This window comes from Bison bison, unplaced genomic scaffold (assembly GCF_000754665.1).
Source record: "Bison bison bison isolate TAMUID 2011002044 unplaced genomic scaffold, Bison_UMD1.0 scf7180017864160, whole genome shotgun sequence".
Classification (NCBI taxonomy): Eukaryota; Metazoa; Chordata; class Mammalia; order Artiodactyla; family Bovidae; genus Bison; species Bison bison.
Window position 1 is genome coordinate 1573113 of NW_011494732.1, and position 15369 is coordinate 1588481.

A 15369-nucleotide genomic window follows, 5' to 3' on the forward strand; every position below is an offset into this window, starting at 1 on the left:
AGAGATTTTCTTCTTAGAATTTTTAAAGACGTTTTATTGAAATTGATTTACAATGTTGTGTTAGGATTTTTAAATTTTTAATTAAATTAATCGATTAATTTTTTCCCCCTGCATGCTTAGGGGATCTTAGTTCCCCAACCTGCGATCAAACCTAGGCCCACGCAGTGAGAGCGCTGAATCCTGACTACTAGACCGCCAAAGCATTTCCTGTGTTATCTTCAGGTGTACAGCAAAGTGATTCAGTTATACATACATATATAGTTATTCTTTTTCATATTATTTCTATTATAGATTATTGCAAGGTATTGAGTATAGTTTCCTGTGCTATACACTAGGTCCTTGTTAGTTATCTATTTACTTTGATTTTTGAAAGAATTATTCCACAGTTTAGTAGCATTGAGCATCGCTGATGAGGAGTTTGATGCCAGCTTGATTCTAAGTTCCTTTCTAGGTGAATTTTCTCCCTCCTGTAACTTTTAAGACATTCTTTTCATCTTGAGAGTTCTTAAATCTCATGAGGATAATGTGGGTGTTTTAAAAATGTGTTCTGTTTCCATGAGACGAACTCTCTTATTCTAAGATTCATGTCTCTCTATTGCTCTGGAAATGTTTAGTGTTTCTTTGATATTTTTCCTTCCTTCCATTAGCTCTAGCGGCTCTTCATAGTGGCTGGCTTACTCTATATTCTGGGAAAATTCCTGCAGCTCTTTTTCCAACCATTCAACTTAATTTTTAGTTTAGTTTCAGCAATGTTACTTTTAAATTTCCAAGAGCACTCTTTTGGTTGGTGTTACCTGTTTGCGTCTTTGTCATAGCCTTATTTTCTAGGTAGTTGCTTTGAAAATGGTAATTAGGATTTCCTTAAGCTCTCTTCTATTGTCTGAAATATCTTGGTTTCTTACCTGGTCAATTCATCTGCTTACTTTTACTAATCCTTGCTTTTCTTTATGTGTCTTCTTCTCTTTGGCAGTCAGTCCATCTTTGGGAACAGCTTATCCACATTTAAAAAATTGGCCAGTTTGCTCTCCAGGTATTTTGCAACATTGAAACACCCACCAGCCTGTTGGGTGACATTCCTGTCTCCATACTCTCCTTAATTTGGAGTGACTTCAGTAAAGCAATCACAATAATAACCATTACCAATGTGGAAGAGGACAGATGATGGACTGCTTTTGTTTACAATCATTTGACTATTTTTGAGATGCTTACTGATTCTTTATATATCTTCTTTTGCCCTAAGTAACGGGTCAATAAATAAAACAGCAAGGAATCAAGGAAGAGAGGGTCAGAAGAGAAATTCTTTGACATCCTTAAGTTCACATTAAATACCATCCCTCTTGGGAGCAAGAAATGATATATTTTTCTGGAGGGCCATTTGACAATATATACCTAAGGCACTCAAAGTATATGCTATTTGTATTGTAAAGCCTCAAGATGCTCACTGAAATGCCATTTATAATAACATAAAATTGGAAACTACTTAAATATCAAAAATATTGATTTAAATGAATTGTACTATATCCACATAATAGAATACTATGCAGCTACTTAAAAATGATTCCAAAAAAACTGTCATCATTATTGAAATACAGCAGATTATAAAACAGTGTGGTATGACCCTGCTTTTGTAAAACATATTTATTTGAATTTTTAATATAGAATAAAAGACTGAAAAAACTAAAAAAAACATTCTTCTTTTTCTGCTCCCCAAGTCTAATTGCTTGGCATTACCTCTTCTCACTTCCCCTCAATGATAAGTAATAATAAGTAAGTGAGATGAGTTACTCTATTCAAATGGGAAGAGGGACAAATTAATCAAGACCAAAGAGGAGACGTGCCTTCTCTAAAGCTGCAGAATTTGCTCAGCTAATGAGAAAGGAGCTCTTTTGGATGCTGTTCTCTTTCGTCTTCTCTGATCTATTCTTGCCATTGCATTTGAAATTCCTACCTTTTTCATTAAATTGCTCCAAATGAGGAGAAATCACCAAGTTCCAGAGGTACCTCTTCGGAAGTCGTAAAGCCAGCTCTTTAGAAATGCAGGCGCATATTGGATCAGACAAAAAACCCTCATTATTTGGGCATGCTTAAAATTATTCAGACCTGGGCACACAAAGCAGGGTCAGGAACAAATGGGACATGACTGCAGATACCTCAGTTTGCTGGAGGGAGCCTTGCAAACCAGACTGAGAGAAGACAGAATAAGAAGAAAACACACACGGAAGTTTACGCTGGGAAGAACTTAATGACGAGTAACTCAAAAGGGTGGTGAGAACTTGGGTTTATAAAGCATTCATGTTGATGTTTGAGAGGAAACAACATCATTCTGTAAAGCAATTTTCCTAAAAATTAAATAAATTTAAAAAATTCTTTATTTATTTTTTATGTTTTGCTATGCATCAAGGCTGTATATTGTCACCCTGCTTATTTAACTTCTATGCAGAGGACATCATGAGAAACGCTGGACTGGAAGAAGGACAAGCTGGAATCAAGATTGCCGGGAGAAATATCAATAACCTCAGATATGCCTTATGGCAGAAAGTGAAGAGGAACTAAGAAGCCTCTTGATGAAGGTGGAAGTGGAGAGTGAAAAAGTTGGCTTAAAGCTCAACATTCAGAAAATGAAGATCATGGCATCCAGTCCCATCATTTCATGGGAAATACATGGGGAAACAGTGGAAACAGTGTCAGACTTTATTTTTTGGGCTCCAAAATCACTGCAGATGGTGACTGCAGCCATGAAATTAAAAGACGCTTACTCCTTGGAAGGAAAGTTATGACCAACCTAGATAGCATATTCAAAAGCAGAGACATTACTTTGCCAACAAAGGTCCGTCTAGTCAAGGCTATGGTTTTTCCTGTGGTCATGTATGGATGTGAGAGTTGGACTGTGAAGAAAGCTGAGTGCCAAAGAACTGATGCTTTTGAACTGTGGTGTTGGAGAAGACTCTTGAGAGTCCCTTGGACTGTAGGGAGATCCAACCAGTCCATTCTGAAGAAGATCAGTCCTGGGATTTCTTTGGAAGGAATGAGCTAAAGCTGAAACTCCAGTACTTTGGCCACCTGATGCGAAGAGTTGACTCATGGGAAAAGACTCCGATGCTGGGAGGGATTGGGGGCAGGAGGAGAAGGGGATGACAGAGGATGAGATGGCTGGATGGCATCACTGACTCGATGGATGTGAGTCTGAAGGAACTCCGGGAGTTGGTGATGGACAGGGAGCCCTGGTGTGCTGATTCATGGGGTCGCAAAGAGTCAGACACGACTGAGTGACTGAACTGAACTGAACTAATGCTGGGTTTTTGTTGCTGTGCGTGGGCTTTCTCTACTCTCTAATTGCGGTGCTTGGGCTTCTCATGTTGCAGCTTCCAGGCTCTCGAGGACAAGCTCAATAGCTGTGGCACTGGGGCTGAGTTGATCTGTGGCTTGTGGGGTCTTCCTGGATCAGGGATTGAACCATGTCTCCTTCACTGGCAGGCACATTCTTTACCACTGAGCCACCCAGAAAGTCCAGGTTTATAAAGTATCTTAACAAGAAGACAGTCATTTTGTATAGAAGTGATGTGACAAAGGAAAGCGACTTTGAGTTTCTAGGGACAGCACATTGTTTGAAGGTGAATATACAGGGGAAATTAAAGGGGGAAAAGGACTAGTTAGTAAGGTTTATTATGTAAATTTCCCTGGTGCTTTCTCTGGGCTGATAAGGTTCTATTTAGAGTCATGTCTGGTGATTCAGAATCTTCCTGCTCTTACTGAAGGGGAAGGACAGCAAGTTTTGCTTATGTTTACTTCTTTTTAAATTGTTTTCAGCTCAATATGATTGGAGTGGCATACTCTTAACTTTTTCGAATACCACGGAGCCCTTGGAACACGGTGAGTCCAAATTGAGATTTGGCTTCCCAGGTGGTACTAGTGGTAAGGAACCCACCTGCCAATACAGGAGACATAAGAGACGTGGGTTTGATCCCTGGGTCAGGAAGACCCCCTGGAGGATGGCACGGCAAACACACTCTAGTATTCTTGCCTGGAGAATCCCAAGGACAGAGCAGCCTGGCGCACTGCAGTCCATGGGGTCGCAAAGAGTCGGAAATGACTGAAGCAACCTAGGACACCCATTCAGCATTTTACTACAGATTTATGCTATTTACAGAGGATAGGCTGGACTTGGAAGATTTGCTACAAAAATACAAAATATCCATTAACAATTTTTTACTTGATTACATGTCAAAAGAATAATAGTTTAGGTAATTGAATTAAACAAAATATATTAAAATTAATCTTTTTTTTTTTTTTACTTTTCAAAATGTGGCTTCTAGAAAATTTTAACTCACATATATGGCTTACATTATGTTTTTTATAGTCAAGTTTTAAAAACTTTTTATTTTATATTGTGTGTGCTATGTGCTAAGTCACTGTCTGACCCTTTTGTGATGCTGTGGACTGTAGCCCACCAGGCTCCTCTGTCCAAGGGATTCTCCAGGCAAGAATATAGGAGTGGGTTGCCATGCTTTCCTGCAGGGGATCTTCCCAACCCAGGAATCAAATCCGCGTCTCTTGTGGCTCCTGCATTGACAAGGCTAATTCTTTACCACTAGAGCCACCTGGGATTAGTGGTTATTTTATATGGGAGTGTGCTCAGTCGCTTGGTCATGTCTGACTCTTTGTGACCCCATGAATTGTAGCCTGCCAGGCTCTTATATCCATGGAATTTTCCAGGCAAGAATCCTGGAGCGGGTTGCCATTTCCTTCTCCATTGTATGGGAGTATAGCCCATTAACAATGTTGTGATGGTTTCAGGGGAACAGTAAAGGAACTCAGCCATACATATGTTCCTCCCCCAAACTCGCCTCTCATACCCTTTCTCCCCCAAACTCCCCTCCTACCCAGACTGGCACGTAACATTGAGCGAGGTCCCTGTGCTATACAGTATGTCCTTTTTGGTTATTCACTATGTTTTTATTAGACAGAGCTTGTCTAAGAGCACCGGGCAATGTCTCATATCTAATCCCACAGAACCTGTTTATTGAGAAGCTGGTATGTGCAAAGCACAGGATACCCAAGAGGGAACAAGGAGAGAATCAGGTCTCCTGTGCTGAGGGTACCCCTGAATTAGGAAATGACTGATCCAGGCTTCCAATCCAGGCTTTTGAATTGTACAAAGTCCCCCATCACCTTCTCCTTGATCTAGTGTTAGAATTCCATGTCCTCTCCATCTCGTCAGGATGGTTGTCCCTACCCCAATCCATCGTCTGTACTTTCCCAACAAAGAGTCTGTCCTGAGCAGGTTAGAGCAGAAAGCAAGTGGCTCTGTGTGATCATCACGCGTGTGTCAGAGCAGGCATGGGTGGCCACGTGCCTATGTGTGGTCTGCCCAACCTCTGGACACATAGAATTGTCGCAGACACTTACAGAGGCATCTGTCTAGAAAATAGAGCCCTCAACTTCTCAAATCCTTTCTCACTGCCTCACCATTTGGGGAGTGACCCAGTACCTGCCCACCTGGCCAGAGCAGCCTGCCGTCCTTAGCGGCCCTGGGGGACAGGAAAGTGCCAAAGGTGTTTGCACTTGCTTGATGGCTGAGAGGAGCAGTTATCTTATTGGTTGCTCAAGAAGAAGCAGGACTCTTCAATTAACTAAAAAGAGAAAACAGATCCAAGTAGATGACACAGGGTGTTAGATCTGGGGAGGGAGCGAAGATGGGATGGGGTCCCAGCGGGCAGCTAATCAGAGATTTCACAGGTAATCAGGCTTAGCCCCTCTGTGGCTGACTCTTTGGTTCTGACCTTTCATTTCAGAATTGAAATGGAGCTCAAGATCTTTCCCAAACAATGGGCTCAGTGTTCCTCAATTAGGCGTTTGCTGTGTGGCCTTCCAGGCAGTGAGAATGGCACACCTTCTTTTTGCAGAGTGTCTCTAACCTGCAGCAGGAAATCTGCAGGGTCAGGAGAGGGACTGAGAGTAAGGTCTGCAGGTCTGGGGATTTGACTCCACTCTCAACACTTTTTATTCATTCATTTATTTATTTGACTGTGTTGGGTCTTAGTTACAGCATGAAGGCTGCAGAGTGTGTGGGCTTGGTATTTGCAGCATTCACTGTGGCATGTGGGATCTTACTTCCCTGACTAGGGATTGAACCTGTGTCCCCTACACTGGAAGGCGGATTCTTAACCATTGGACCACCAGGGGAGTCCCTTGACTCCTTGTTTGAAATCTGCTTTTGTGCTTTAGGTCCAAGAAAAGTCTGATTGGCAGGGTCTCATCCTTCCCTGATTCAGAGAGATCAGAGCAAACTCATGAACAGCTCACATTTATTGAACACTCATCAGGTATGCAGTGCTAAATAGTTGACTCGCGTATTGTTCTATATAAGGGGCACTGTAGAGCAGTGGTTAGAGGCTTGTAAATAATGGTGGAATTTAAGAGTTTGTGCCAAAGAATTCTTTATTTTAGGACTGAGTTAGACATTCTAACCCATTCAAGTGGTGGAATCAGATTGGCAAGAGGTCTGTTTGATTCTTGAATCTTGCCTTGACCACCATCTGTGAAAAGAAGGATATACTGAATCCTTCACATGAATGAAATTAGTTGGAAACCAACAGCTCACCTGGGCCACTTCTTATCTTGACATTTGCCTGAATTCAGGTGAGGTCTCCCGAGGCATCTTAAGTCCTAAATGTTGAGCTAAGGGTATAAATCCCAAAGTGCACTGCCTATTCAGAATTCACTTTATCTTTAACCCTGCCTCCTGTAACCCTGTGTACTTTGCTCTATATGCCAGTATGTTCCTGGATATTATGTGTTGAGCAAAAATCACATTAGAAATATCGCGCATATGTTTCCTCTAAAGACTCTTCTATGGGTCTTTTAGTGGAGCAAAGCTTTGAGGACAGAGATTGATCAATGCCATGTTAAAAAATTAAATGTAGCAAATACAGACTGTAATATTCAACTCAAGTCTGTGATACACACATCTTAGTTTTTCTACAGTCATTCAATTTCTGTTAAGGAGTGCGTGTGTGCTCACTCGCTCAGCCGTGTCCAACTTTTTGTGACCCTATGGACTATAGCCCGCCAGCCTCCTCTGTCCATGGGATTCTCCAGGCAAAAATACTGGAGTGGGCTGCAGTGTCCTCCTGCAGGGGATCTTCCTGACCCAGGGATTGAAACCATCTCTCTTAAGTCTCTGTATTAGCAGGCGGGTTCCTTAGCACTGGTGCCACCTGGGAAACTCTCTGTTAAGGCAGACATACCTAAAACCTACCTCAAAGAATTTCCTTAGCCACCAACATGATTTGTTGCAAAGGACTTTGTTGCATGTAGGAGTAGCGTGGAAATGGGGAATGGTCTTCCATAGCCCCATCAAGTTTTCTTCAGACCTGGTAAAGAATAGATGCATTAGGATTATCCTGGAGTATCCTAGAGCAGCCTGGGAGTCAGTTGAACATGAGCTGGACCTAGAGGAAAGTTGTGCTGGGATGAGGAATGACCCAGCAGATGCCTATATGGATACATGGCCCCAGTAGACATGGTCCCCACCCTCCACTCCCCTGGTAATACTTCAGCTTATTGAATCTTAGAGGCACCCTTGGGGAGCAAGGAGGAAAATCTGAATTACTTGAAATTAAGTTCTTGTCCCTAAAGGTAAAAGACTTCATAAGAAAAATTAATTTCAGTTACAGAGGGGAAAAAAAGAAAATGATATATATTTTTTTACATACTGAGTTTGTGGCCTAAAAGCACTCCATCAGAAATAAGTTTTCATATCTTGAGGTTGTTTAAATTAGAAGCCCATGTGCTTTTACTGAAGTCATTTATTTATTATTTAAATCAATTATTAAGAAGTAGAAGATTCTAGAACTTTCCATGTCAGCTCAAGGCCATGAGTGTCCATGATACAGACAGGGAATAGTAATAATTTAGGGTAGACATGAGGAATAGCATCTTGTTTGCTGCTTCTGAACTTTGAGTGATTACAACTTTTCTTTCTCATGCAATTGATCTTCCTGTATTGGGAAATGCCTGGTTGATTTTTAAACAATGCTTTGCATCCCAGTAATTGTAGTCCTCAAATTTTTATATAATCACAGGGTCTGCTGCAATTTATGTCTGCTTTCCTGGGTGTGAAATGATCAAAAACTCCCCTGGAATAAGGCACTTCACTTGTACCAGGTAGAAAGACACAGGAAATGTTGAGAAATAAGACGACACTTATTAAAAATACACACAAAATACACGACACAAGCACTGACACGTTGAGGAAGGACGACGACTCCACATCCCTGATGTTCTGACCCCGACTCCACACGGAACTGGCATTCTGCTGATTAGGGGCTTGAAAATTCCACAGCATTTCTAGAGAAGCCGTTTGTTGGAGTATTTTTTTAAAATCATTCAGTCATCATCTTAGTAAATGGTTGGGCCGTTGGTCAATTGCACAAGTAAAAGTCCCAGCATTCTTTCCTTTTTCTTAACCCTAGGGTGGTGCTAGTGATAAAGAACCTGCCTGCCAATGCAGGAGACATGAAGGATGTGAGTTCGATCCCTGGGTCGGGAAGATCCCCTGGAAGAGGGCTTGGCAACCCACTCCAGTATTCTTGCCTGGAGAATCCCATGGATATTGGAGACTGGTGAGCTACAGTCCTTCGGGTCACAAAGAGTTGGACAAAAGTTCATTCAAAGGAGGCACCCAAGTGGAGCTGGGAAAGTGAGAGGAGAAAAGGAAGGGAGCTAGTGCAGGGAGTGATGAGCTCTGTTCTGATGGAAATCTCTCCCCAAAGCTCTCCTCTCCCGTAATGTTACTGATCTTTTCGGCACCATTCAGGGAAACTCACTCTCCTGTTTAGAACCTTCCAGAGGGCTCCCATGATGCCCGATCCACTTCCTCTGTCCTTCTGGGCTGGCATCCTTCTCCATCATCTCCTTCTGGACTCTGCCTCACAGACACACTGGTATTTCTCTAGTTCTCAAATACAACAATCCACTCATTCTTGCTTCAGGACTTTCTGCCTACCATTCTTTGTCTTGTTACCCAGGAATAGCTGGATTTAATACTAAATTCTGAGCGTAAGTGTCATCTCATGCCCACCCTGTGGGAAGTGGCACCCTTACACACCTGGCAGCCAGTGATTCCTCACCACTTTGTTTATTTCCTTCATAGCACTGTATTTTCATAGTCTGATGTGAAAGTCACTCAGTTGCATCCAACTCTTTGTAACCCCATGGACTATACAGTCTATGGAATTTTCCAGGCCAGAATACTGGAGTGGGTAGCTGTTCCCTTCTCCAGGGGATTTTCTCAACCCAGGGATCGAACCCAGGTCTTCTGCATTGCAGGCAGATTCTTTAACAGCTGAGCCATTAGGTAAGCCCAAGAATACTGGAGTGGGTAGCCTATCTCTTCTCCAGCAGACCTTCCCAACCCAGGAATCGAACCGGAGTCTCCTGTATTGAAGGTGGATTCTTTACCAACAGCATTTCAGATTTAGCTCATGTTTGTTTATCTATGTTCCCTACAAGACTATATGCTCTATGTGGATAAAGATACTAACCCTCTTGTCTACTATTCAAAGTAGACGAGTGCCTTTTATTTTTTCCCGACAATGCAGTATATGGGGTTCTACTTACCTCATCAAGGATCAGACCTGCACCCGCTGCAGTGAAAGCACAGAGTCCTAACCCTGGACCACCCCGGAAGTCTTAATAGATATGTATCTGTTAGCTATGTGCCTCCTTCGAATGAACTTTCCCCAAAGTAATCACTCTCTCCCACATCCTTGTCCCAGCTTTTGCTTCTGGAGGAACTCAATCTAAGATGCAAGACCAGCAGGATTTGCTAGATCATGCATGCATGTTAAGTCGCTTAAATAGTGTCCGACTCTTTGTGACACCATGGACTGTAGCTCACCAGTCTCCGACGTCCATGGGAATTCTCCAGGCAAGAATACTGGAGTAGGTTACCGAGCCCTCACACACACACACACACATACACACACATTCTTTTTACAGATTCTTTTCCATTACAGATTATTACAAGATACTGAGTATAGTTTCCTGTGTTATACAGTAGGGCCTTGCTGGTTATCTAGTTTCTATATAGTAATGTGTATCTATTGAGTGTCTTACAGAAAGTTCTCAGTAGATATTTGTTGAATGAACAGATGAATGAATTTCATCCTGTCGGCGCCCTGGTTTTCCTGACTATATCATGGCTAACTCCAGACTGTCACATTTTATGTAACGACTCTCTCTTTCCACGGCTGAAGCTTTGAAAGCCACAGCATCCTGAGACTGTGTTCTTGCCATGCAACCTGGCCCAGCTCTTCCAATCCCACACTTCACTCAGAGCACCACAGAAAAGAGAGAAAATGCAAATCTGGACCCTGAACTTAACCTGAATTTTTTAAATCAATGAAATTTCACAGTCTGGTAATTTCTTTCCACCCAAATGCCCTCTTTGACGGAGGACAAAAAGGCTTTTTTGGACAGAACATTTTGGTTGGTAGAATATAAATTGGAAAAGAAATGTCATAATTTGCTTCATTCTTTGAAACATTATCTAATGTTCTCCCTAAAAGAATGGTAACAGGATAACCTGACTTTCCTCTTCTTCTCAGTTCTACTTTGCAAACCCTTCTGGATCCAAATTTATTATTTTTATTATTTTTAATTGAATTATCATAGATTTACAATACTGTGTTAGTTTCAGATGTACAGCAAAATGATTCATATATGCATATATATACCATATACATACATACATATATTTATATATATACACGTGTGCATGACAGTTGCTTCAGTCGTGTCTGACTTTTTGGGACCCCATGGACTGCAGCCCACCAGGCTTCTCTGTCTATGGGATTTTCCAGGCAAAATTAGTGGAGTGAGTTGCCATGCCCTCCTCCAGGGCATCTTTCTGACCCAGGGGATTGAACCCGCATCTCCTGTGTCTCCTGTGTTGCAGGTGGATTCTTCACCCACTGAGTGATCGGGGAAGCCCTCATACACACGCACACGCACACGCACACACAGGCTTTTACATATTCTTTTCCATTACAGATTATTACAAGACACTGAGTATAGTTTCTTGTGTTATACAGTGGGACCTTGCTGGTTATCTATTTTCTGTATAGTAATACTTTGGCCATCTCATGCAAAGAGTTGACTCATTGGAAAAGACCCTGATGCTGGGAGGGATTGGGGGAAGGAGGAGAAGGGGGCGACAGAGGATTAAATGGTTGGATGGCATCACCGACTTGATGGACATGAGCTTGAGAGAACTCCGGGAGTTGGTGATGGACAGGGAGGCCTGGCGTGCTGTGATTAATGGGGTCGCAAAGAGTCAGACACGACTGAGCGACTGAACTGAACTGAACTGAATATGTATCTATTAAACATACACTCCTTATTTATTCCTCCCCCAATTTCTACTTTGGTAACCATATGTTCGTTTTCTATGCCTGTGAGTCTGTTTGTTTTGTGAATAAGTTCATTTGTAGATCCAAATTTTTAAGCAAGCATCTCCACGTCAGAGAATTCCTGAAATAGGACTTGACTCTCAGAGCCTTTGGGTTTTCTTTTTGTTTGTTTGTTGTTTAGAAGGGCTTACTAAACCTTTCTGAACCCACACTTAGGAAAACCACCCAATTTTTGCTTCTTCCAGCTGGAAGTTTTGAGATGCAGAGACCAATCCAAAACCTAGTATTTGGCCAATGGCTTGAACAAAACACTTGGAAAAAATGCCCATTTTAAGAGCCAACGTATTATCTGGGCCTTTGGCTTCCATCCCCAGTAGACCTGTGTCCTCCACTGTTGTGAGGAAAGAGAGAGTGAATTTTTTATTTGTGTGAATCCATTTTCATGCCTCTGGGAAATCAATCTCTGCAGCCACGCATTTTTTCAATGGCTGGTCCCTGACATGCACTCGTCTCTCTGTGCAGGGTCCTTGAGTCTGTGCTTCCCTCTGCCTTGAGTCTGTGCTTTATCTGGATCACATCCTAGTGCCTCTAGGGTATCCCATGCTTCAGGTTTCATGTCCTCAGAGTGGCCTTCCTTGACCTCCATGGCCACCTCAAGTGTCCCATCAGAACTGTCCTTGCCCCACTGAACTCTTTTTTTTTTTTTTTTGCCACAGTTGAAACTTTTGCAAAGGTCTGTGTGAGCAGTTTCCCCAGTGATCCAGTAGTTAAGAACCTGCCTTGCAGTGCAGGGGATGCATGTTTGATTCCTGATCCGGAAACTAAGATCCCATATATCTTGGAGCAACCAAGCCTGTGCACCACTAGAGAGTCCATGAGCCACAAAAAAGACCCAACACAGCCAAATAAATAAATAAATATTTTAAAAATAGAAAAGTTCTATGTGAAGATTTGATTAATATTCATAATGAAGAGTGCCCAGATCCAGATCTCTGGGTACCGTGCCCCATATGCCCAATTTCCATCTGCTTTCCCTTCCAAGGTCCAGCACCTGGGACTTTCTTAGCTAATCCCACTTTGCCTACCTGTGCAGATGCCAGAATATGCCTGAGATCTACATCCTCCCAGGGCGGCCCTTAACCAGAGTTACAGGAGCTCGCTCATATCACAGCTCAGCCTTGAACACCTCCCTATCTTGTTTTCTTAGTCTCATGTCCAGTGTGTGTGCATGCTAAGTTGCTTCAGTTGTGTCCGACTCTTTGTGACCCTATGGACTATAGCCCACCAGGCTCTTCTGTCCATAGGATTCTCCAGGCAAGAGTACTGCAGTGGGTTGCCATGCCCTCCTCCAGGGCATCTTCCCCATCCAGGGATTGAACCCTTGTCTCTTGCATCTCCTGCATCACGGTCAGGTTTTTTACCAGTGAGCCACTGCATGTCCAGTGGAAGAAGTGGAAAAGGCCTGAAGAGGAAAGTGTGCGCTGGGCTCAGTTCCCTGCAAGTTTCTTATCTCAGGAATTTCAGACCCTCAGTTCCCTGCTGCCTCCAACGTCCTGGATATAGTTTTTGTCAGTTCAGCCCAGTGAGCCTGCTGCACGCTCTGGGATGCCACATCTCCTGCAGTCTCTGAGCAACACGGTATGCATAGATAACACCCCAAGGGGGCAGTGTGGTGACCAATGTGGGCCTAGCCTCAGCACCCAGCCCCCTTCTCTGGGATCTTTGCCTCTTCTCTCGATCACCTGTGATACGGACCAGGGTTCTTGGCCTCCTTACTAAATAGAAATTGATCAGAGACCAGACAAGAAATTCAAACAAGGCTTTATTGGGCCCCTGCTACAACAGGAGGGAGTTAGAATAAGCAACAAGTTCCTTGCTCACCAGCTTCCCAAGTTGGGAGTGAGCTGGTTCCTTATATGGGGTGAGGGTAGGGGTGTGTTCAGAGGTCAGGCTGGAGGGATGGCTTAGGTGGTTTGCCCATCCCTTAGGTGGTATTGAGTGCAGGGGGCATACGAAGTATGCTGTTTTTGCTCCCAACACCCTGTTTTTGCTCTGGGTTCTTCCGAAGTGGCAGTTGGATTTTTTCGGTCTCTTGTGTCTTGTGGTCCATAATTTTTCAACTGCACATGCACACAGTTAGTTTTAGTCCCTTATAGCTTCTTTGTACTTTATTGCTTGAGAAAGTGTTTGTCCAGGTGCAAACACTGCAGCAAAGGGTCTGAGGTCCCAGGTCCAAGCTTGTCTCAAGCGCAGTTGCTCTTCAATGCCTTGAAACAGCTGGTTTTTGGGCTTCTGGCCACTTGTGTCATTATTTTATATGGAAGAGCTATTCTTTTTCTTAAAAAAATTATTTATTTTTGTGTTTCACTGGCTCTTTGTTACTGCATGCAGGCTTTTCTCTAGTTGCGGTGTGCAGGCTTCTCATTGCAGTGGCTTTTCTCATCACTGAGAATGGGCTTCTAGGGCTTGAGAACTTCAGTGGCTGTGGCACACGGGTTTAGCTTTCTCAAGGCATGTAGGATCTTCCTGGACCAGAGATGGGATCCGAGCCCCTGCATTGGCAGGCAGATTCTTAACCACTGAGCCACTAGGGAAGTCCAGAAGAGCTCTTCTGTAAGAGCAAGCCCTTCATCGCCGTCCCAGAAAGCAGGCTACTCACTGATGCAAGCTGGCCAACCTCAGCTCCTTTCACCTCGTCTTCCAGGTTTGCCCTCGGGGGAAAGTTGTAAAGTGCAGCCTCCTTTTGGAAAGTGCAGCCAAGGCTGCACACTTGGAAACAAATGGTGCTCTTGTTCAAGGGAGAGCTGAAGCTTTTCCTCCAGGTGGGAGCATATAAATAAGTAATGACTGGGCTGGATTTTAGTCCCCCATCTCCCTCTCCCCTGAGGGATCCTCTCCTGCAGCCCACATTCTCTTCCACCCACTCGGGAGCCTAATCATCTCCAATCAAGGGCTGTGGAACCTTTCCTGTTAATTATACTTAAAAAGCAATATTTGTACTTTGATTTCAACCGTGGAAGAAAAAAGAAATGTGAGGGCAAAAATCTTAGAAGGACATTAGCAAAGCTCCAGCAGGGGTGAACTGGGTCATTTTTACAAATGATTTACAGAACTCTTGGGCTACTTTTAAAATCAGAAAGATAATTTAAAAGTCATATTGATTATGATATACTTTCAAAATGTGAATAGAACTATGGAAAATTATGTCCGTCATTTGGGGAAAAACACTGAAGCATGTGTAAAAGATGAGCTATTAATTTTTATTTTTAGGAAGAGGGACCAGAGGCCTTTTTTTCTTTATTTCTTCTACTTTTCTTCATTTTCAGGATTTTGTGTCATGACCCTGAATTACTCTTTTTGTCAGTTTTATTACATTTTTAACAGAAGAAAAGATATGTGAAGCTTGTGTTAGTGTACTAATTAAGACCACAGTCTCTGGAGACATGATGTTGGGTTTGAGCCCTGGCTCTGCTAGTCCCTAGTCTTGACCTTGAGAAGAATGGTCTGAGTCTGTTTCCTCATCTCTAATATGGGGGGAGGGGTAACACACCTGCCTCAGAGAGTCATTGTAAATGAATGACAACATACATTTAAGGGTGTGATCACTGACCTAGAGCCAGACATCCTGGAATGTGAAGTCAAGTGGGCCTTAGAAAGCATCACTATGAACAAAGCTAGTGGAGGTGATGGAATTCCAGTTGAGCTATTTCAAATCCTGAAAGATGATGCTGTGAAAGTGCTGCACTCGGTATGCCAGCAAATTTGGAAAACTCAGCAGTGGCCACAGGACTGGAAAAGGTCAGTTTTCATTCCAATCCCAAAGAAAGGCAATGCCAAAGAATGCTCAAACTACCGCACAATTGCACTCATCTCACACGCTAGTAAATTAATGCTCAAAATTCTCCAAGCTAGGCTTCAGCAATACGTGAACCATGAAATTCCAGATGTTCAAGCT